Source organism: Canis aureus, chromosome 16, assembly GCF_053574225.1.
Source record: "Canis aureus isolate CA01 chromosome 16, VMU_Caureus_v.1.0, whole genome shotgun sequence".
Classification (NCBI taxonomy): domain Eukaryota; kingdom Metazoa; phylum Chordata; class Mammalia; order Carnivora; family Canidae; genus Canis; species Canis aureus.
Genome location: NC_135626.1, coordinates 6,892,574 through 6,914,506, shown reverse-complemented (window position 1 = coordinate 6,914,506; position 21,933 = coordinate 6,892,574). Strand labels below are relative to the sequence as shown.

The 21,933-nt window shown below is 55.5% G+C and overlaps 1 long non-coding RNA gene and 1 pseudogene across 1 annotated transcript; one reads left to right on the top strand and one right to left on the bottom strand.

The window, feature by feature from the left end:
- Positions 1–2,321: 2,321 nt before the first annotated feature.
- LOC144285660 (uncharacterized) lies at positions 2,322–5,492 on the top strand. Its single transcript, XR_013353918.1, has 2 exons — positions 2,322–3,015; positions 4,807–5,492. It is a non-coding gene; the product is annotated as an uncharacterized LOC144285660 (long non-coding RNA).
- A 15,330-nt stretch (positions 5,493–20,822) lies between these two features.
- On the bottom strand, positions 20,823–21,517 carry LOC144285424 (small ribosomal subunit protein uS5 pseudogene; annotated as a pseudogene).
- Positions 21,518–21,933: the final 416 nt, after the last annotated feature.

Sequence of the window (21,933 nt, the reverse complement as noted above, 5' to 3'; positions counted from 1 at the left end):
ACAGCCCAACTGTGTATACAGCACCCTTCTGAGAAGCCCAAACCCAGTCTGGGTAGCCATGGATTCTCCTCGGCAGCTTCCTGTTGGCCCACATTAGCTGAGCCCACAGGCCAGGCAGTTGCCCCATCCTCCTTCCTCCCATGCGGAGGACAGGGCCTTCCAGGCTGGGATTTCCAACATTTGTGGAATTAAGACCCTAATACTATTTTTCAACAGCTTTCGGTGCTTTAATAGAATTGAGGGTAAATCTAACTTGCAAATTTTACCTTTTGATCTCCCCTTTTCTTTCAGGAGCTCAACAGAGCAGGATTTAAAACAGGACTAGAGACAGCTCCCTCCTCTCTCCTGCTCCCAGCCAGGGTTCTCCTGATGTTGGTCACTGTGGGCTGGATTCCTAGTTGTCAGCTTTGACTCCCACTGCTTGCCTCCTCTCCCTCCATCCAGCACTGACTGGCCTAGGCAGGCTCCTCCAAACCCCCAAGGTCCTGCGCCCTCTGCCTTCTCCCTGGCTTCTCCATGCTTGTGCCTCTCCCCCTCACTCTTGCAACAGTCTTCCAGCCTCTTTATTCTCCTGCGCCAAACTCCTTCACACCCCAGGGCCTTTGCACATGCCTTCCCCTCTGCCTGAACTGTGTTTCTCACCAGCTTCACTGACTCCTACTTAAGATCAGGTCTCACCATGGATGTGTCCTCCTCAGGGAAGGCTTCCTGGATCAGAATTGAATAATGGTAACATTACTAGCACATAAGGAACCAGTCTCAGCACATTTCCGAGCTCAGGGAGCGCAGGCACTGAATAGGTTCCAACACACCGCTGGCCACAAAGGAGGCCCTCGATAGATGCTGCTGTGTCTTGTGCCTCAGTTTCCCTGCCCGTAAAACAAGGAGGTGGGTCACACGCCTGCACTTGCCATGTGATGATTTTCTGATGCTCCCTCTGGGTTTCTGGCAAGGATCACACTCATTTCACGGTATTTGACTTCCTTGATTATCTGATTTTCCAGGGAGGAATTTTAAATCTCTGGGTTGGGGTGGCATCTGCCTGATACCCGGGCACCGGTCCCATCCCACCAGCCTGAGTGCACCTGGCATCCTGGGGAGGCCCATTAAAATTGCCCCCTCTTGGCAGACAAGGCCCTGCCCAGAGAAGCCCTTCAAGGGCTCCACAACTGAGCGGCGTGGCCGGTGGGGGTGGGGGTAGGGTGGCGGTGCTAGTGCCCCTCTCGCCACCACAACTATCAAGGCAGGAGCCAGACAGGCCGTGTGCAAAGCCTGACTGTCATTTCCTGGCCGCTGTGGCCCATGCTTCACTTCCCTGTGTCTGAGTCCCTCTGCTGAATAGCCGGCATAGAGCAGCACCCCCCACACACCCAGCTGAGGTTCATGGGCTGACTCAGCTGATTCCTGGCCTGGGGCTGACAGACAGTAAGTGCTCTGGGGGCTCTGCTTGTCTCACCCTCCCTCAGCGGTGGCCAAGCCTCAAGTCCCTGGAGCCAAAAACTAGGTCAACACCTGGCCCTGCTCCTTAGCTGGCTGTGTGACCTCCTCGTGTCTCGGCTTTCCCGTCTGTAAAATGGGGGTGATAGATACACCTTCCTCTTGGGGTGCTGCCAAATCAGTGTCTGCTGTCATTGTTCCCAGCCCGGCCTCACCCCTACTCCATGCCTGTGTTGTGATCAATCCGGGGTGGGAGGGGGGGCAGCAGGCAGGAACAGTGGAGGACAGAGGCCACAGAAACCAAGTGCATCCTGGCCACGGAGCCTACCTCTGGCTCCAATTTCCTGGCTGTGTGACCCCGGGGCAAGTCAAGTCCCCTCCCTGAGCCCCAGGCTGCGCAGCTGAGAAAGGAAGTCCTGAGTCAACCACGCTGGGAACAGCGGGGACAATGTGTGGCCCCTGTCATTCTTACTGTTGTGACATCAGAAGGCAGAGCCGTTTCGCAAGAAGGAAGGACGAGCGAGGCCCGCTAGGGAGCCGAGGCCAGAGGCGCAGAGGCGGGGAGCGTGGGATCCTGCAGGGGACTCTGCGGCCGCCCCCCCCCCCCCCCGCGGCCTGGGCGACCAGGGCGCAGGTGCACCCCCGCCGGGCCCCGTCCCCGCCAGGTGTCAGCGGTCCAGACTTCCCGCGCCTCCCGGAGCCGCTCCCCAAAGGCGTCTCCCCGCCCCCCGCCCGCCCCCACCCGGCCTGGGCTTCCCGGGGCGGGGAGGGTGCCCGAGGCTCGGAGCCGGGCCCGGCCCCGCCCGAGGCCCCCCGCCCCCCGCCCCCCGGCCCCGCCCGGCCCCGCCCGGCCCCGCGGCGCGGCTCGCGGCCCTGCGCGGACTCGCCCAGCAGGGACGTGCGGGGCCCCCGGAGGTGCGCGGCCGCCGAGCCGGGGGATGAAAGCGGAATCCGCCGAAACCTGCCTCCCTCCCGGCTCGCCCGCCCCTTCCGCAACCGGATCTGGCTGGGGGCGCCGGGCTTTGATGTCGGCGCAGCGGCCCCCGCGCCCGGCCGGCTCGGGAGCCTCCGGGAGGCGGACTTGAAAGGGCGCCGCGGCCGTCCATAGCCTTCCCCGGGCCCGCCCGAAGGAGACGGAGAGGAGGCGGGCTGGGGGGGCACAGAGGTGGGGGGCGCCGGTGGGGGCAGGCCCCGCCCAAGGAGCGGGAGGGCGCGCTGTCCTCGGCGTTCAAGGCCCTGCCCGTGGGTGCCCTGCCTCCGCCACCCAGTGCCTCGCTAACCCCCAGAACCCTGGGCCGCGGACAGAATAACTGTGGTTCCCAGGTATTGCCCCATCCCGGGCCCTGGCATTTAATGTTCCTCCTGCCAGAAACCCCCTTCCGGTCTTTGGCTATTTGCCTTAGGGTCTGGGCTTCCACTCTTCTTGTGGGCTTTCCCAGAAACCACCCCCCACCCCCTCCCCGGCTCCACGGCCTCAGCGACCCCCATAGGGGCACAGACTCTGGTCATCCGCAACCTGCAGACTCCTAGCCCCAGAGTTCCAGGAGGGCACCCTTGCAGCAGCCAGCCTGGACCTGGGTGGGTAGATGTTGGGGGAGAAAAGGACAATACCAATCGTGATAATAATAAGGCTTTGGGGCAAGCCAATGTGAGGGTGGCGGCAGCAAGAATTTAGGCTCCTCGAGGACATCACAGGCTCCTGGCTCCCCAGAGCCAGGTATTCGGATACCAAGCTGGGGAGCCCTTCCCCTATCTCCGGCCAGAGTCCTGCCCTCTCTGCACAGCGCTCCAGCTGCTGTCTCCGCTCTTGAGATCAGCCACTGACAGCCCCCAGAAAGCCCCGGCCTCTGGATTCCCTGCCCCAGAATCCCATGATGCTCCGCAGCTGCTTGCTCAACCCTGTGCCGAGTCTGGTGATCCAGGCGACCTCTCCCAGTGCAGTGCCAGGGCTCAGGAAAGAGCCTTTCCTTTCCTACCCCTAGGCTACACTCCACCCTAGGACTCTGTTCAACCAAGGTGCCTGGGAGCATGAGCCGGCCCAGGCCCAAGCACCATCCTTCGGTGGTGGGGAGGCTTCCCTAAGTGAGACACAGGAGCAAATTGGCAGGAACCTCAAGTAAATTGCAATGTCTCAGGAACTAGGTTTTCATACACACAGTCTGCATAACTGGCTGTACGTGCACACAGACCCAAGGGCGGCCGTGAAAGGGGCCTCTAGTGCCTCCCCGGGAGGAGCAGGAGGGGGGTAGAGGGTGGCAGTGATGCAGGGATGAATGTGCTGCCTGCAGGAGCTGCTGCCTGGGTGGGCAAAGCCAGATATGAGCTTCAGCCTCCCCTCCCCACCTGCTCCAGCTTTTCTAGAGACCTCAGAGCTCAGCCTTCCCCTCCCCAGGGTGTTGGGTATTCTGTCTACAACCCCCTACCACCACTCCCGCTGCCGCCACTCCACCCCATTCTGTTGTCCCTGGGGATCAGCAGGCAGACAGAGAGGGAACAGAGGGCTGGCTGCCCTTGGGGGGCCGCAGGCTGAGAGCTGACCCCCACTCCTTACCCCCGTCAAGCTCCTCAGCCTGTTGTCTCATGGTTCCTGAAGGGCTGGACTAACCCCCTCCTTCCTTCCTACCTTTAACAAATGTTTGCTGCACACCTACTATGTGCCAGCTTGTGCAAGGATGGATTTATCATTGAATGGGATAAACAGGCCCATAAATACAGGCCACGATGATAGAACTACAGGAAGCTCAGAGAAAAATCTCGAACCCAGCCACAGACAGCAGGGAAGGCTTCCTGGAGAAAGTGGCTAGGCTTTCTAAAACCAAGGCTAGGGTGGGGAGGGTGAGTGGTGAGAGGGGCAGGGGCAAGGTGAGAGGGCTGGATTGTGTCAGGGGGACAGAGAGGAAGGCTCTGTGGGAGGGAGAAGGACACAGGCGGGCGGGCGGAGGGGGGGAGCACCTGGGAGCTGGGTAGGTGGAACAGGACTTTGCAGGACCTGGGAATCCACAGAATCCAGCCCAGGAGGCCCCACTCTGCCCACTGGCCTAGAACACCTTTTCTTCGGAATACACTCTTCTTATAGGAGTAAAGAGCTCTGGCAGCCAGGGCAGAGGTCAGAATGGTCAATAGACAATAGAGGTCAGAATGGTCATCGCCATCATCATTGCAGTGGGTCACAGCGGACGGACAGATGTGTATTTAGTATTGTTCTTTGAAGTCATTCATTTAATCCTCACCACACCTCATGGTAGGGAAACTGAAAGGTAGTATTGGCCAGATTAGCTGCCCTGGCCCCCCAGGTGACAAGTAGCAAACCTGGGATTTGAACCTAAGGCCGTCTGGCTCTAGCACTGATATTTCTCTGCATCTCTGCAGCGCTTGCTTGCATGGATTTGCTGTAGAAGGAACAACTAACCCGATGGAATTTGCTCTCGTCTCTGTGTGCCCCATCAATGGACTGGGTGCCCCCCTCATCTGAGTTCCTCCTCCTGTCCTGCCTCAGGGCCTGGGCTGTGGCCTCCAGGACTGAGCCTGACCTGATCCAAGGGGACTCAGAGAGGCTACCTCCTGGAGCTTTTGAAGTCACCCATCCTCCAGGCTCCAGACAGGTACCCCCAAAGTCTCCCGGCCCAGCTTCTTGGCCACATATCCAAGATCCCAAGACTTTCCTGGGCAGTGCAAATGTCTGTGACTTTTTCCGTGCCACGGACGACTGGAGCATTTGGTGACACTTTCATACCTTGCCTTGTTTGTAAAAGCATAACAAATACATAGGATTGATTACACAGGAAGCCAGTTAACTTGAAATACAGCTATCGGGATTTTTAAAGATTACATTCATGATGTCGTAATAAATGTGCTTCTTTATTAAGCATTAACAAGATCCAGCAGCAGGTCTTAAAAGGAGTAGTGAGGAAGGGTCCTGATAAAAGAGATACAGGAAGGTTGGAGTCAGAGAGAGAGAAGTTGGAAGATGCTTTCTTGCTGGCTTTGGAGAAGGAGGAAGGAGCCACAAGCTGAGGACGGTGGGCGGCCTCAAGAAGCTAGAAAAGACAAGGAAACAGATTCTCTTCTAGAGTCCACAAAAGGAACACAGCCCTTCAACACCTTGACTTTGGGACATATGACCTCCAGGCTGAAAGAGAACAAATTTGTGTTGTTTAAATCACTACAGGGGCACCTGGGTGGCTCGGCAGTTGACCATCTGCCTTCGGCTCAGGTCATGATCCTGGGGTCCTGGGATCGAGTCCCACATCGGGCTCCCCGCAGAGAACCTGCTTTTCTCTCTACCTATGTCTCTGCCTCTCTCTGTGTGTCTCTCATGAACAAATAAATAAAATCTTTTTTTAAAAAAAAGAAAAAGCCACTACATTTGTGGTCATTTGTTATAGCAGCAATGGGAAACTGATACAGAGTGGCTGTACCACATCTTCTCCAGCTTAGCCGGGTCTTAGCCAGCTCAGAGTTCCAGAATGAAAAGAAATAATATGAGTAACCCTGCTGTATAAACGATTACAGGGCCAAGGGGCAGGAATGGGAGCTTCATGAACAGCCTAGTCATCCCAGGGTGCCTATCTGGGACTTTCCATCTCTAGTTTCCCCAGGAAACACACCCCAGCTGTTTGACGGGCTGGACCTTGGGGCAAAGCCTACAAGGCAAGCAGGAGGAACTCCAGCCTGTCCTTCCAAAGCAGAACTGCTGCTTCTCTCTGGGTTGCTCTCTGCCCGGTGGTCACAAGCACAGGCTGGAAGCCAGTTGTCCAGGCGTGGAGTCTCTGCTTTGCTGAGCCATCATGTGTCTCTCTGGGCAAACTCTCCACCTCTCCGACCCTCGAGCCTTGGTGTCGTCCTCCGTAAAATGCAGACACTAGACACAACCTAGCTGTAGGGCCTGACAGGGGGCTGTGTTTGTGAAGAGCTCTGCGCAGGGTCGGGCACACAGGTGGATCCCTGTGTGTGTCTGGCTGTGCGGGTACTTGTGAACAGGTACACACGTGAAGGCTGGTACAGGAGTGAGCAGGTGTATACATAGCCTGGATGAGCATTCTGAAATTCACCTTTGACCTATCACTTCCCTGCTCCCTGGCCTCACTTCCCAAGGGAGAAGTTCAAATCTTCACATGGCCTACAGGACCCAGCCCAGTCTAGCTCCTGGCTTTGGAACTCCTGCAGCCCCTAAGCCTTTTTTAAAAAAGATTTTATTTATTTATTCATGAGAGACACAGAGAAAGAAGCAGAGACACAGGCAGAGGGAGAAGCAGACTCCCTGCAGGGAGCCTGATGTGGGACTCGATCCCAGGACCCCAGGATCACAACCTGAGCGGAAGGCAGACGCTCAACCACTGAGCCACCCATGCGTCCCATGCAGCCCCTAAGCCTTACCCTCAACTTCCCAGTTTGCTCCTCCAAGAACCAACCCTGACCACCTCTTCTCCATTCCTCAAGTGGGCATGGTCCCAAGGGAGTCCAGGCCTTCTATCATGCTCTTCCTTCTGTCTGGTTCACATTTCCTTTCTCCATCTTATTGACTAGCTCCTATCCAGTCTTTGGGTCTTAGAAAGTTATCACCTCCTTCAAGTAGCCTTCACTGACTGTCACCCCTGCTGGGGTGACTGTCTCTCCCGTTTCCTCCCTGGTCCCTCCCACCTGTGTCCTCTTCTGGTCTCAGCACGGCCTTGTACAATAATGGCTCATGAGCATCCTTCTTCCCTCTGAGCCCACAGGCATCTGATAGCAGGAACACAGAATGCTGCGTCCACCCCTGTCACCAGTACCCAGCACAGGGTCCAGCCCAGAGCAGGTACTCAAAGCTTTATTGAGTGAATGAAGGAGTGTGCATGTCTGGATGAGTGAGCAGGGAGGCTGCAACCACATACGTGTGCACATGCATGCTTGCCCAACCTGGGAGGGGTAGGCAGCACCAGTTAGCCCAACCTGGGAGGGGTAGGCAGCACTAGTTACTGATGGAGGAGGAGGGACAGTGATTTGGCCCAGACTGTGCCTTGGAGAGGGCTGGAGCAGGGGGTGACCAGAGTGTGCGGCTCCCTACTCTGGTCCCATCTCCCCTGGGCTGAGTGGACTTACTGAGGTTGCTTGTTGTTGGAGGGGGAGGAGAGCTGAGTGAGCGGGAAGGGGGACCTGCAGGCTGCAGCTTCAGTGCTGACACATTCTCCTTGCTTCCTTCCTGACCTCCCTCTGACCCCCAGCCAGCCTGGGCCCCTCCACTGAACGGGGAAGGGGCAAGAACCTCCAGTGTCCCCAGGGGAAGGCACTTCTGGATGCCCCTCTGTGCACCACCATCCCCCACACCCTCCCCCGCCCCCAGCAGCCTCAGGTCTGGGGCCCCGGGAGGACCTGGTCTGGCCAGAGGGCCTGACAAGGCAGGATCTGTGGCAAGGTGGGGTGAGGGCCTGTCCTGGCCCTCACTGGTGAGGTAGGTCACTCCACCTCTCTGACCCTTAATCCTGTCATCTGTACAATGGCCCAACAGCACTTGTTTGTAGCAATGTAGCAATTAATGAGATCATGTTTACAGAAGGCTTGACACAATGTCTGGCAATGGAAAATGCTTGGTAAGTAAAATTTTGTCATCATCATTATCATTTCCCTGTCTCTCCCTCCCCCTCCAGCCCTCAGGACCACACAGGTTTGGCTGGTGTGGCACTGGCACAACAGGACAGATCTGTCTTGCTCACCTGTGTGCTGTCCCCAGCCTCTAGCACAGTGCCTGGCACCCAGTAGGTGCTCAGTAAATGTCAAATGAATGAACCAGCAGAGTCACGTGGAGGCAAGACAGCTCCTCTCTGGGCCTCCATTTCCTCATGTGTAAAACTGTGTGTCCATAAACTGGCAATCTCCAAGATCACTCCCACTTTGAAATCAAGACTGGCTGTTTGTGTTACCTCTGTTGCTGAGTCCTGGTCTTTTTTTCTTTTTCTTTTTCTTTTCTTTTCTTTTTTTTTTTTTAATATTCATGCCAGCTGTCATTTTCCCAAGGCCTCTTTCACCTGGACACAAGCCAACCTCTCTCTTTTCTACCTGCTTCTGTGCTTTGACCCTCTTCTCCTTCACACAGAGCTGGGGCAAGGGTCTTCAAAACACAATTCTCTGCTGAATAAAGATGAGAGCCTTTAAGATGGCTCACTGGACCTTGCCTGGCCCAGCCCTGGGGAGCCCTTTTAACACCTTCCAGAAGCCTCCAGAGCTCCAGGGCACAGGCCTTCTCCTCTTCTCTGACCCTCCCTGTACAGGCCCTTTGCACATGCTATTCCTTCCCTCTTCATCTGATTAACTGTTACTCATTCTCCAGATCTGCTACTCCCCTCACAGACTGACTTCGTCCCTCCCAGCATTGTTGAGTCAGAAATTTATATATATATATATATATATTATATATATATATATATTATATATATTATATATAATATATATTTGAGAGGGAGCAAGAGCAAGTATGAGCAGAGGGGGAGGAAGAAGCAGACTCCCCACCAAGCACGCAGCAATGTGGGACTCACTCCCAGGTGATCATGACCTGAGCTGAAGTCAGCCACTTAATGGACTGAGCCACCCTGATGCCCCGAGTCAGAAAGTTATAGTTGCTAGTGGGATAATTGGGTGTGTTTTCTCCACTAGACCAAGCTCTGGGTTGGGGGGTGGTCAGGCCTGGCTTGGTTCCCCTTTCCATTGCTACAACACAACAAAGACCATGGCACGGAGGAGGTGCTCACAGAAGGTTGGTCATGGCCAGTATCCCTCCGCCTAGAGCAGGAGACTTTGAGGGTCTGTGTAGGGCACCCTTTTGCCTGAGGGGCAGGTGGCCACACAGGAATGATTGTGGACTGGGTGGAGGTTCATACTTGTCCTTCGAGGAATGAGAATGCTCCAAAGGGGCAAGTGGCAGGCGCGGGAGGTAGGGGGGGTGACCTCTGGCTGCCCTGCTGGGTCCCTGCCCTCTGCCCCCAATTACAACCTGCTCTCAGGGAAGGTCCCATGTAAGCCATGACATTTTGGAATAAATTCCATTCTCTGAGTTTGGCCAGGATAAATTCCAGCCCTACCACTCTCTGCTGTGTATCCTGAGGCAGAGCCCTGCCCTTCTCTGGGCCTCAAGTCCTAGTGTATGAAATGAAGATGGTACCAGTCCCTGCTACAGGGGGGTGAGAGTCAATGAGACCATCTGTGCACATTTTCCTGGTGTGCTGCTCAGGCAGGAGGGGGCTCACAGGCAACAGGGGCACGGGGAGGAGCAGAGTGTGGTCTTCAGGGGGGTACCCCCAAAGCTGCTCTGCAGCTAGTCTGCAGCAGGCATTAGTGAAGGCGGTAGAGAGAGCCTCAGAGTGGCTGCCAAAGGGAGGTGAGAACTGAGTGTGTGTGTGTGTGTGTGTGTGTGTGTGTGTGTGTGTGTGCTGTGAGTGAGCTAGCTGGTAAGGAAGAGCCTTCAGAGGAGGGGAGGAAGGGGATGAGCTGGAATAGCTCAGCTCTGCAGCAGCAGTGAAACCAGAGGCCCAGAGGCAGGGAGCTCCAGGAGCCTCTGCAAGAGCAGTGCAATCCAAGCGGGCATGTCTGGGGGGTGCAGGGGGAGGGCCAGGAAGGAAGGAGGGGCTTCTCAAACCTGCCAGAAGTGAGGAGGATTTTTTTTTTTTTTTAGTTTTTTTTTTAGTTTTTTTTTTTTTTTTTTTGAGGAGGATTTTTGAGCCAGATGGTCTCACTTGGTTCCTTAGTGTCAAGGGCTGGCACTCTGTCACCCAAAGATCCCAGTTTGACTTCGGGCTCTCTACTTACTAGCTCTGTGACCCTGGGTGAGTCCTTTGCCTTTTGAAGCCTTAGTTTCTTTGGCTATAAAATTGGGGTGATAACAGAACATATGTCTGGCAGGCAGCTGTAACACGGTAGCACACACTGTGGGTGGAGGTAGGGCTCAAACAACAGAAATTTATTTTTGGGGGGTCTGGAGGCTGGAAGTACAAGATCAAGGTGTGGGCCAGTTTGGTTTCTTTTGAAGCCTCTCTCCTTGGCCTGTAGACAGCCACCTGTGCCCAGCGTCTTCACATGGTCCTTCCTCTGTGTGTGTCTATGTCCTATTTCCTCTTCTTTAAGGATACCAGTCATATTGGATTGGGGCCCATCCTAATGACCTCACTGAACCTTAATTACCTCTTTAAAGACTTTGTGTCCAAATAGAGTCACATTCTGAGGTCTGGGGGTTAAGACTTCACCATATGGATTCCGGGGGGACATGCTTTAGTCCATAATCCCTGTTTGGTCTGGGTTCCCTGAAAGCAGGCTAAAGGAAGGGCCTGGGAGTTTGTTTGCAAGCATATTCCCAGGAGCAAGAGTGAGGGATGAGAGGTGGGTAGTGAAACAGGAAAGAGCAGATATAAACATACATTATTGAGCTCATTATTATGGAGGTCTGGGTGGCCAGTCCCCTGGGATTGTCTGAGATTCTTTATGAAGTATGTCTCAGGACCATCTGCCTGAAGAAGAAAGGGGGAGGCTTTTACTCTGTGGTTCCATCTCCACCCTGGATCAAGGGTTGGCCTATAGGGTACTGTATCTGGCCCTGTGTGGGTCCTGAGTGGGTTCCTGGGGCAGGGACGGGTACCCACACAGGACATCCAAAAAGCCCCAGGGCAGAAAGCGAGATGCAGTTTTCAGCCTGAAGCATCATCATCAGGCTGTGGCTGCCTCAAGCTGGCCAAAGTCGGCAGGGGCCGACACCACGGCTGGCCTGGATTAAGGGTTTCAAGTTGTGTGCAAGAGATGTTCAGAGATGTTCATACAGTCTGCCCCTTGCAGCACTCAGCTCTGTCCCTGTCTTCCACGGGGTCCAGGCCTTTAATGCCCCCTTCCTGCTGGCTATCTGCAGGTCCTGCAAGACTTTATGCAGACAGTTTGCTGCATCTGGGGTAGATTACCCGCGCCTGAACAGTCACTCCCCCCTTTGCCTGCTGATCTCTGGCACACGGATCCCAAAGTGGTCAAGATGATAGTCACAGCTCTGAGCTCAGTGAGACCCATGCTGTTTGGGGCTTCCTGGCTTCCCCATTTCTGTCTTCCTCCCCTAGCCCAGGTAACCAGGACCTCTGAACTGACAAACCTAAAGCTGCAGGGAGAAGCACAAATCCTATGAGGGAGGGGAAGCATTGGGACAGAGTGGGCAATCCTGTGTCCGCTGCTTGGTTCTGGACTGTGGGTCCAGCTAACAGGGTACCAGAACACCAAGGTACAAAGAGGCCAAAGAGGCTGCCTAGGTCACCAGGTGGGCCTAAGTCCAGCCTTGACTCCCAATCCAGTGCTCCAAGAGATCCAATCCACACTCCAAGAGAAAATGTGGAGGTCATGGGGAAAGGGAGAGGCTGGGACAGTTAGGGACCTTATGCCTACTCCCCTCCATGGTGCCTCACATAGAGTTGGTACTTACTAAATACGTGCTGGATGACAACAAAAGTCTGGGTGGGTGGAGGGACGGACAGTTGGACAAGCAGGTGGGCGGGACCTCCGCCCCCCCCCATTGTTCCAAGCCCCAGCCAGCCAGCCCTGCCCTCCCCTCCTTAGCTAGCCTCATCTGCTTGCTAGCAATCTCCCTTTCAATTCTGCGGAGTCACTGCTCTCAACCCCTTGCCGGCTTGGCGTGCCAGGAATTTGGAGGGAAGAAAGATTGACAGAACCTCAGAGCCTCAGCACCACCTGACCTTGTTCAAGATGAGAAAACGGAAGCAGGGGGAGAGTCCTGAGGTTTGCTCGGCCCTAGTGTCCCCCCACTCCTCCTCCCTCCAGTAGCCGTGGGCCCCCAGCCCTGCCTGGCTCACCGACCGCTGTGGGGAAGAAGCCTTAGGACTTCTCCGTCAGATTTTGGGAACTAGTCTGCCTTTGTCGGGGCAGGGCGGGGCCGGGTCGTGGGCGGGGCCAAGGCCTGGGGGCGGGGCGGGGGCGGGGCCGGGCGGTGGGGCCTGGGCCATGCGCACAGGAAGGATCTGGTCAGCAGTAGGGGTTCCTCGAACCCCAACCAGTCATTCCGACTCCTCCTGAAGTTGTAGGAGTTGTACCAACACAGTCCGTGAAGCTCTGGCTTGCCTCAGAGGCCCGGCAAGGCTCCCCAGCATCCCCTGACCCAGCCCACGGGCCGCCGCCCACACCACTCCCTCTTCTCTCCGTTCTGGAGAGTCTTATCCTTCCCCAGGGTCTGGAGACAGGACCCAGGAGCCCACCTCAGTGGCGCAGCTGGGACAGGTCCCTTCTGACACCGACCCTCCAGGACGCCTTGGCCATCAGAACTCTGTCTTCTCTCCTCCCTCTGTCTGCACCCCCTTTCTCTCTGGCCCCTCTGGCCTGCCCTGTGCCCCCTCTCCGCCCCCCCTCCCCTCACCCTGCTCCATATCTTGCCTTCTCCCTCCTCTTTCTCTCCCTCCTCCTGACCACCTTCTTCTGAGAATGCCAAGTCTGCAGGTTTCCCGCGACCTTGAGCAGCCAGCAGGTTGAGAGCAGAGCTGGCAGCTCAGAGCTTTGCAAGGGGGCCTCTCTCCCGACGAAGCCCTGTCCCACTTGCCCTGCTCTATTTTTCTCCATGGCATTTCCCATCTTCTCACTGTTCACTTATCTATTATATCTATCAGCCATCCCCTCATCCTCTTCTGAGAACGTCAGTTCCGCAGGGGCAGCGATTTCTGTCCGCGCAACGCCTAGAACAGCCCGGCGCACAGTAGGTGCTCAGTGAGCAAGCGATGACGATTTCCTTCCCACTCGCTCGCTAATGGGAGCTAAGGGGGGCCATGGCGTACGGGGCGCCTTCTTGTGCGCTGCCTCACTGCCTCCGATCAACAGCTGTGTGCCCAGGACTCTGCCGGGCCCCTCTGGGAAGATGCGCAAACAGGCTCACAGAGGAAGGGCTCAAGGGGAAGGACGAATCCAAGGTCACCGCGGTGAGCGCTGGACCCAGGACTCGAACCCTCGCGCCCGGCGGACCCCGGCGCCTGCGCGCTCAGCCCTTCCTCGGAGCCGCCCGGGGTGGCCGGGGAATACCGAGATGGGGCGGAGTCAGTCCTGCGCCCCCGCCTTTGGCCACCCCCCTACGCGTAGACTGGGGAAACTGAGGCACCCCCACGCCCACCCCGGGCTTCCTCGGATTCGCTGGAAGCCTCCTTCCCAAACCCGAGTCGGCGGGGGAGCCGGTCCGCGCCCCGCTCCCGGGACCCTCCCCGACTCCCCCTCGTCCCGCCCCTCCCAGCCCCCGGCCCGAGGCGGAGCTTAGCCCGAGCCCACCGGGAGCCGGGGAGGGAGAGAAAAATGAGTTTTCCTGCCGCCCGGTGGCGGTGTCAATTGATCGGGCGCGGGCGGGGGCCGCGCGCCGGGCTGGGGGCCTCGCTCGCAGCTGCCGGCGCACAATTATCGGGAAAAAACTGGGGCGGCTGCTGCGGTGAAATTAGTTATCGATCCCTCGGCGGGGCCGCGGGGCCGCGCTCGGCGCTGACGGCGGCACACCCGGGCCGGGCCCGCTGGGCGGGGGGCCGCCCTCCCCCTCCTCCCCTGCCCCCTCCCCCCTCCCCCCGCCGCCCTGCTCTCCTCTCCCATTCATCCCGCCGCAGTATCGACCCACGCGGGCAGGCGCGGACCGGCGCCCCTTCCACTGCCCGCCCCCGCCCCCGCCCCCGGGGAGCCGCCAGCCCGCCGCGAGGAAGGACGGACGCCAGGGGCGGGGCAGGGTGGCTCCCGCGGAGGGAGGGCTGCAGGCGCCGAGCGCGGGAACCTGTCCTGGCCCGACGAGACGGGCTTTGGGACCCTGCGGTCTGCGGAGGTGCGTGACCTCTCCGAGCCTCATCTATAAACCGGGGTAGTTCCCACATCTTGCGTGTTGAGAGGACGCTACGGGCAGGTTCAAGAGAAGTGCCTGCGCTTGCCGCTTCTCAGGAGCCTGCTGGGGGTTTATTTCGTCCTTATACCAGAGTCTCCCCAACGCCTCTAGGACGGGCGTCATATCCCCATTTTATAGATGAGAAAACTAAGCTCAGAGAGGGGAGAGGCCTCATCTATGGCCACACAGTGAGCTAGTGGCCCTAGACTCTACAGAGCCAGCTCTCTGAGGGGACACTGCAGGGGGGTCTTCTCAGTAGGCTGCTGACATATCCCAGAGCCTGGGAAGGAGGAAGGAAGGTCAGGTTAGGGGCCCCCAGCCCCTTGTCTTAGGGCAGCTTGGCCCTGCAGCCTCTAGGGAGGAGGGAAAGAGAGGGGAAGGGAAATGAGGAGGGAAGGGCCTCCCCACCCAGAACTGTCTGGAGGATGCGGAGGATCTGAGTTTCCATCCTGACCCTCCACACACCAGTGAGTGACCTTGGACAAGTCCTTGTCCCTCCCCAGGCCTCCTGCAAAGAGGAGTTAGACCTTGTGCCCCCAAGGCTGCTTTGTGCTAATGCACCTTGCCTCTGCCATCCCTTCCCTGCCTGTCTGCTGCAGCCTCATCCACCCCTCCAGCACATCTCCATTGAGGACCCACTGTGTGCCCGGAACTGTGCCAGGCATAGCACACCCAGCTGAAAGCAAGACAGCCCCAATCCCTGCTCTTTCAGGGTAAGCTGGGTATTCAGTAAGTCATGACACAGCCACATATGGATACCTGGAGTCCAAAAGGCACTTGGCGGTCCATCAGGAAAAGACCAGTGTGCTTGTGAGCAGGGGAGGAGAGGTGAGGTTGGCAGGGTCAGGCTATGGAGGGCTAGGGATCTAGGAAGGTTTGTCCCCAGTGGAGGGCTCTGAGCAGGGGAATGCCAAGGTCAAGCTCAGTCCCTCACCTGGATGCCTGACATTCCAAAATCCTGCATGGGAGTCCTGGTTCTGTTCTTGGTCTCTCTGAGTCTCAGTTTCCTCATCTGTAAAATAACGGTAATGATCTCCACTGCTGAAGGAGCTATGGGGTTTGGAGTGGGTCGGCCCTGTGTTCGAGTATTTCCTTAAAGTGGGACCTTGGGTGGTATCAACAAGTGGCTCAGTGGAAGGAGCTGGGCAGTATAGGAACTCAGGCTCTGTTCTCCTTCCTGCTTCTCCACTCCGCCTCACGGAGTGGGGCTCTTCCCTGGCTCCCAAAGTGGGGCTCCAGAGATGTGCTCAAGATCTGAAACAAGATCTCCCCTCTGATAGGGGAGGTGGAGGCCCCTTGGCTGGCCACAGGAGCCCTGATCTGATGAAGAGGAGGGGCAGGGCCAGAGGGTGGGGCCTGGCTAGATCTTCTTGCCTCTTATCCATGTGGGTTGCTCCGACCCTGGCTAATGTGAGATGAGGGTGGGGTAGCCTGGGGCAAAGGGGTCTGCAGAGCTGAGTATCCCTTTGCTGTCTACAAGGGAAGACAAAGCTCCAGATGGACATGCTGGTCTGTGGGGACTGGGATTGCTTTATGTAAATACCCACTCTCCCTGGCTTCTGGGGAGTGGAGAAATATAGCTTATTTCTTGATTTGGATGTTGGTTATACAAGTGGGTTCACTTTGTAAACATTCAGCTGGTCACCTAGGGTGTGCTTCGGTGAGTTCCCAAGAGAACCAAATCCTCACCATATGACCTGCCTGTGGGTCCAGAGGGAGCACAGCTTTGTGACTACTGCTGAGGGCCCTAGCGCCACCTTCCCCAGGTCTGAAGAGCCCACCCTGCAGGTTCTCAGGGTCCCAGGACCACAGATTTGCTCCTGCTAGAGGGAGCACCGAGAGAAGACAATGACACCTAAGCATCAAAACCGCCTTCCTGGGATCCCTGGATGGCGCAGCAGTTTAGCGCCTGCCTTTGGCCCAGGGCGCGATCCTGGAGACTCGGGATCGAATACCACGTCGGGCTCCCGGTGCATGGAGCCTGCTTCTCCCTCTGCCTATGTCTCTGCCTCTCTCTCTCTCTTTCTGTGTGACTATCATAAATAAAAAATTAAAAAAAAAAAAAAAAAAAAAAAAAAAAAAACGCCTTCCTGCTAGCCAGGTAAGAAAACTGAGACACAGGGGCACTTGGGTCGCTCAATCCATTGAGAGTCTGCCTTCGGCTCAGGTCATGATCCAGGGGTCCTAGGATGAAACCCCATATGGGGCTCCCTGCTTAACAGGGAGCCTGGTTCTCCCTTTCCCTCTGCCCCTCCCCTTGCTCCTGCTCTTTCTCTTTTTCTCAAATCAATAAATAAAATCGTAAAAAACAAAACAAAACAGGACGCCTGGGTGGCTCAGCGGTTGAGTGTCTGCCTTTGGCTCAGGGAGTGATCCCGGTTCTGGGATCGAGTCCTACATCGGGCTTCCTGCGAGGAGCCTGCTTCTACCTCTGTCTGTGTCTCTGTCTCTCATGATTAAATAAATAAAATCTTTAAAAAATATATTGGAGGGAAGGAAGGAAGGAAGGAAGGAAGGAAGGAAGGAAGGAAGGAAGGAAGGAAAAAGGATGGAAGGAAGGAAGGAAGAAGGAAGGAAGGAAGGAAGGAAGGAAGGAAGGAAGGAAGGGGCACAGAAGAAACCAGTAACCTGGCCAGATCCCCCCAAGATAGAGCCAAGATTTGAAACAAGACTGGCCTACCAGGCCTCAAGGCCACATATTTTCTATGACCTTGCTCCCTCCTGCCCTGTTTTGCCCCCCTGCCAATATCTGACTACACCTGCCATCAGTCCACACACAGTGATGAGCAGGTGAGTGTGAGTGGGGAAGGAGGGCAGGGGAAGGTGGAATGAATGGGTGACCTGGCCCTGAACACCCTCTCCCCAGCAGGCCTCAGGAAATCTTGGCCACCCAGGCTCATCCTAGCCTCACGTAGTCTCATGGGACTCCTGGCCACTCCTCAGACAGTTGGCCTCCTGCCTCTGAGCCATGGCCAAGGCTGTTCCCCAGTGTTCTACCCAGCAAACTGCTTGTGCACCAGGCCCCATGCTGGGCATCACGGATGCAGCTGTGAACCAGGGGACCATTCTGCCCTCATGAAGCTTTCAGGGTGGCGTGCAAATGTACATCTGTGTCTATCCGTAGGAATGTGCGGGAGTGCCCTCAGTAAGGCTTTCATAAGTGTGCAGGAACATATGGAGACCCGTGTATATCTGCAAGTGCATCTGTGTATGTGTACATGGGCATGACTGCATGTGTGCATAGACTGCTAAGTCTACATTGCTAAGTGTACATATGTGTAAGTGTGAGTAGCTCTGTATATGCATGAATAACTGCATTGCGACCCATATACACATATGCGCCTATGTGTGTGTGCATCTTTGAGCATGTTTGTATGTGCACCTTACATGTGCCTGTGTGTATCTGTTTGTACTTGGTTTTCAGTGCACATCTGTGGGGGGGGGGTGGTTGAACCTCTCTGTGGATGCTTATAAGCACATGGAATGGAGATCTCTGTGAATGCATGGAGTTACATGAATGTGTATGAAATGGTTGTGCGCCTGCACATGGTATACATCTGCATGCTGGGTGCACAGTGTACGCACACGGGCATACTCGATGTACAAGCATGCAGGTGATCATACCCGCCTTTGAGGTTTCATTCCCTCCGTGCTGGCACGCAAACGTGTATAATTCCTCTGCACGCATGCACGTCGGCCCTGGTAGCTGCTCCCCAGTACTTGCACGTTCCTGAGGCTGCTTATGTTCTTGCCCGGGTCTGTGTTTGCCTCCACGCACATCCTGAGCATACACTCAGGTAATCCCACACTCACTAGGCAGCACAGGACACTGCCGTGGGGAGGTGGGTGCTTTTTGATGTTTCAGCAGAGCACTAGAGGACAGAGAGAGCAAGGCAGAGCTTGGCTGCTGCTTGCCTGGTGGAGGATGCTGGAGAGGGAGGCAGAAGCCAGCCAGGACTGCAGCTGCCCTCTGCACCCATCTGGGGTCCAGGGAGATGGCCTCCAGGGCTGGTGGGGGGCAGGAGACAGCAGGTGGCCTTGATGAACAGGCTGAGGGCTACCCCCCCTCCAGGCCCCTTGCCAGGTGAGGTTCTCAGAAGCCTCTGAGCTTACGGAGGCCAGCTGCTGCCTGCTTGGGCCTCTTACACCTGTACTCCATCTTCTGCTCAGGGCAGGAAGCTCCTGTGGCCAGGCTGTGGGCCTGGCTCGTCTCAACTTCTTCTCCATCCTGCAGCTCTGGCTTCAAGGCCCAGGCTGGGGCTGGGCCGGGGCTCTCCTCCTAGGCAGCCATAGCTGCCTGCAAAAGCAAGATGCACAAATCACCTTCCTCACATTGGGCGGCAGTAATGGAGCCTGTGTGCAGAAAACCAGCGCGTGCCCTCTCTCTATCTCCCCCCTCCTTCCCTCATCATGATTCCTAACCTAAGTCTGTGATGCCCCTCCACCCACCACAGCTGGGCTCCCTGTGCACACCACCCCCAGCCCGCCCCAGCTCCCTCACCCCGTTGCAGTTCCTACACCCCTGTCCCTGGGGTCGCTACTCACTCTGGGTACAACTCCTCAATCTCAGAAGACTTTATTTATTTATTTTTTAAAGATTTATTTATTTATTTATGATAGACATAGAGAGAGAGAGAGAGAGAGAGAGGCAGGCACAGAGACACAGGAGGAGGGAGAAGCAGGCTCCATGCCGGGAGCCGGACATGGGACTCGATCCCGGGACTCCAGGATCGCACGCTGGGCCAAAGGCAGGCGCCAAACCACTGAGCCACCCAGGGATCCCCCTCAGAAGACTTTAGATCTCTCAGGGCCCAAGGCAGTCTCCTCTCCCTGCTCAGAGTATCCCTCCAGGGCACCATGAGGACCCCTGGCCAGCATGCTGGCCTTTCCTTTCCTCTGGCCCGTCTTTCCTGGGGACCACTGCCTGCCCCTGCACTGTGGTCCATCCCAATCTGGTCACTGCTTGCATGGCTGCACCTCTGAAGTTGGAAACTCCGTCTTCCCCACCTCCTGCCCAGTTAGCCCTCTCTCTCCTAGAAGTACCTTAGGCTTGCCACCCTCTTTCAGACCTCTCTGTCCTGCAGATCCCACCCCTCCCTGGGACTCCTCATGTCTGTCACTTTCTGTGCAGTATCCTGGGACAGTCCTGCCCTAGGGTCAGCCCAGGACCTGGAGGAAGCCAAGCCAACCTCAGCAGACTTCACCTTTCAGTGATGGCATTGCCACCTTAGACCAATGTGTCATCATGACTGCTTCACTGGATCCTCCTGTACCCCTTTGGCTTCCCTGTGCCCTCTCTTTGTGTCCCATCTGCTCTGCCAATTCTCTTGGCTTTGCTTCTTGATTACCTGAGGGTGTGTCCTGGGGTCTTGCCTCTGACCCTCAGCCCTCCCTGGCAGTGCCCCGCCTCATCCATGGCCTCCTGGACATCTATCTCCACTTCTTTGCCTTCCTAATGTCAGACCCATTGTGTCTGCTGCCAGGAATGTCATTCCCTCCTGTGTCCCCACAGCCCACACAGGGCCTCCCATCCGAACCCTACCCCACATACCCCTCCCCCAGGCCTCCCCCTCAGCAGTGGTACTCTCACTAAGGTCTCCCAGGCAGGAAGCTGGGACATCACCCTTGCCCGATTCTTCCTCCTTACCTGCCATCACCGGCCAATCTGCTCAATCAAGTGTCTTGGGGTTAATTGAGCTTCTTGGACACTTGTTTTATTAAGTTTGGAGAAATTTCAGCCATTATTTCTTCTAATATGTTTTCTGTTCTCTTTCTCCCTTCCTTTGGGATTCCAGTTACCCATATATCAGGCTGTTTGGAAATGTCCTACAGCTCACTGGTGCTCCTTCCATTAAAAAACATTTTCTTTTCCTGTTTCATTTTGGTTTTGTACTGCTATGCCTTCAAGTTCACTAATCTTTTCTTCTGTCTTGTCTAATCCGCCAGGAATCCCATTCCGTGTATTTTTTCATCTCAGACATTGTAAGTTTCAACTCTTCAAGGTTCAATTTGGATCTTTTTTTTTTTATGTCTTCATGTTTCTATTAAACATTTTGAAAATATAGAATGCAGTTAGAAAAACTGTTTTAGAATCCTTCTCTGCGGGCAGCCCGGGTGGCTCAGTGGTTTAGCACCTGCCTTTGGCCTAGGATGTGATCCTGGAGTCCCAGGATTGAGTCCCATGTTGGGGTCCCTGCATGGAGCCTGCTTCTCCCTCTGCCTGTGTCTCTGCCTCTCTCTCTCTGTGTCTCTCATGAATAAATAAATAAAATCTTTTAAAAATTTTCAAATACTTTCCATTAAAAAAAAAAAAAAGAATCCTTCTCTGCTAACTCTAACATCTGTGTCAGTTCTGGGTCAGTTTTAGTTGATTGATTTCTTTTCTTTATTGGTCAAGTTTCCCTGCATCTTTGTATGTCTTTCTTTCTCCCTCTCTCCCTCCCTCCCTCCCTCCCTCCCTCCTTTCCTTCCTTCCTTCCTTCCTTCCTTCCTTCCTTCCTTCCTTCCTTCCTTCCTTCTTGCCACAGGCTTTTAATTCCCTTTATTTTTCTTGTATAAAACATGTGGTGACCACAGCTGGAGCCTGGGTCCTCTGCATGGGGACTTTGATATGGGTCTTTACAAGGTGATCAGTGAATCCCTTATAGGGAGACTTGGCGAACACAGTCACTTTCCAGTATTGGGGAGAGACAGCTGTAGATCTTAGGAATGGCATCACATGTGGCCTTGGCATGATCGCCCTGGGTGGCAGTGCAGTCTGTGGCTGAGGTGTAGCCATCGTCAATATCAGCCATCATCAATAGCTTCTTGGGCAGAGGGGCTGAGACAATGCCAGTGTCCCTGGTGTTGGGGATGAGGAGCATCAGCACAGAGCCACAGAGCCTGGTCACCTTGCATGAAATAATGTGGGGCTTGCCAATCTTGTTTCCCCAGTAGCCTTGCCGCATAGGATGGTAGAAGGCTTGGCCAGGGTGATGGCCCCACCGATGGCGGTGGCTACCTTCCTGGAGCTCTTAACATCCAGACTGATGTGTTCATTGTAATTCCTGATGGCAACAAATACCTTGAACCTGGTCCACTGGCCAGCACAGATCTGCTTTTGCACAGGCATAATTTTCAAAACTTCATCCTTGAGGGTGCTCCCAGGAAAAATTCAATGATCGCAGATTCCCTGATGGGCAGAGAGAAGAGATAGATCTCCTCCAGGGACTTAATCTTCATGACTTTGACCAGGGTGGCCCAGCTTGGTGTCAGGGATCTACTCCTTGTCCTCAGCCTTGCTCCTGAGAGCTCTGTGGCCTCCCTGACTATGGCCCTGACTCTGGCCCCAGATGCCATTGCTGAAGCCTCCATGGAAGCCACTGGCCCCCCATTCTGGGGCACCTGGGTCCTCCAGGCCCTCCTGCAGCACCAGTATCATCTACTATTTGGTATTTTCTTGGAGAAGAAGATGTCTGGTAATTTCCTATTGGATACCAGACATCGTGAATTTTGGATCTTTTGTATTCTGATAAATCTTCTTGAGCTTTATTCTCAGAAGCAGTTAAATTACTTAGGAACTAATTGATCTTTTTGGGTCTTGCCTTATGATTTGTTAGGTGGGTTTTAGCAATGTTCAGTCTGGGGCTAATTCTCCACCTCTGAGGCAAGAC